Source organism: Sphaeroforma arctica (genome assembly GCF_001186125.1).
Source record: "Sphaeroforma arctica JP610 unplaced genomic scaffold supercont1.6216, whole genome shotgun sequence".
Taxonomy (NCBI): Eukaryota; class Ichthyosporea; order Ichthyophonida; genus Sphaeroforma; species Sphaeroforma arctica.
Window position 1 is genome coordinate 173 of NW_014034342.1, and position 1,543 is coordinate 1,715.

The 1,543-nt window shown below is 38.3% G+C and overlaps 1 pseudogene across 1 annotated transcript; it reads left to right on the forward strand.

Annotated features, from left to right (window-relative positions):
• Window positions 1–1,200: 1,200 nt before the first annotated feature.
• SARC_15501 (hypothetical protein) lies at window positions 1,201–1,382 on the forward strand (annotated as a pseudogene; the record flags this gene model as incomplete). The annotated part of the gene is made up of 1 exon: window positions 1,201–1,382.
• Between the last annotated feature and the right edge of the window lie 161 nt (window positions 1,383–1,543).

Here is a 1,543-nt window from a genome sequence, read left to right on the forward strand (position 1 = left end):
CTATGTCTATGTACGTTGTTTTGTGCGAGGTTGTGTTTGTGTTTGTTAGTTGAGGGGCAGGGCGGGGGGAAATGGGGGGGTATAGTGTCCGTAAGTTGTATCCACGTCAGGTGTTGCCTTTTTGAAATGATGTGAATTGATCTTCGATACTTCAGTAGCTTCCATGCAGTACTTTGTTAGTGAGCTTTCGAGATTTACACATAGGCACAACTATGTCAACGAGAGTTATCGATATAGTAGCTATTGGGTACTTGTCGCTACTCTGTGTAAAATACAAAGTAGCGTTGGTCGCCCATTCTCGATATGCTGAGTGATAGGGGTGCGTGGTAGTTTACTACATATCTAGAGACTGTATACTATCTATACACTTTCATACAACTATTCATAGAGGGTCATCATACTATAATATAATGTCATCCGAGGTTTACTCGGATTATATGTCACCTGTTTATTGTACCTTGAGCTCCCAGAGTTGGACCGTGTTGCTGAGAAACGCACTTACAGACGATTTGTGTATTTTGTATGTATGTATTTATTATGTATTCTAGTTATTGGCATGGTGTGTAAATACTACTTCGTTGTTCTATTTTGTTCAACAAGCGAAATAAAAACATGAACCCTATATTATGTATAGTAAAGCTATAAAAGCCTATATAAAGATGTATATTCATAATGAAGCTAAATACTCATGTAATGTACTTTGAATTTTTAGTCTTCCAATGAACATAGGGGGTCTAGGTGAAAGTCATCGCTGAACCATAGCCTACTAAATAGAACAGGCTACCTATGGCGAATCATAGCCTCCTACCTTTTTTTTTATGAGGCTACATGTGATGGCTGACCGCTGATCTCATGTGCTAAAAACCCAAGAGACCTGAAAACCCTAAACGCTAATGAGTGTTTCTTTTTCAGGGGGCTATGTAACGAGTCTAAGGTCTAAACTCTAAAACCCTATATACGGTCCATTTTATTGAAATAACGAACACATGGACGACGCGCTATAGCCCGAACCTCAAAATCACAAATCAAACTTGGGTTATACATACGGATTTGTTGAATGATATAGCGTGCACCACCTTGACGTACAGCCATACCTTGAGGTTAGTTGCTACTTGTAAAATATAACGGTCTACTGGTCGATATATAGGTCGACATATAAACCAAGCTTAATACTTGTAGTGGTTGTTAGCGTACATCAATATGGCGGAAGCGGTACATAAGCTTCTGGAGGAGATGCTCCCGGAGTTGGATGAATTCCAACACAAGGGCATCTTCTCAGCAGCAGAGATCAAAGCAATTGTGAAGCGCAGAACGGATTTTGAATATGCGCTGAGAAAACGGACAACAAAGAGAAATGATTACATCCGATACATAGCATATGAGTAAGTTGATCCTTGATGTGGGGAATGTCATTCTGCGTTCCATGCATCCAGCTTTGTTGAAGAACCTAGGGTATACCTCAGAATATATACAAATAAGGTTTATATATATATATATATATATATATATATATATATATTAGTATTACATATAGTATATATAT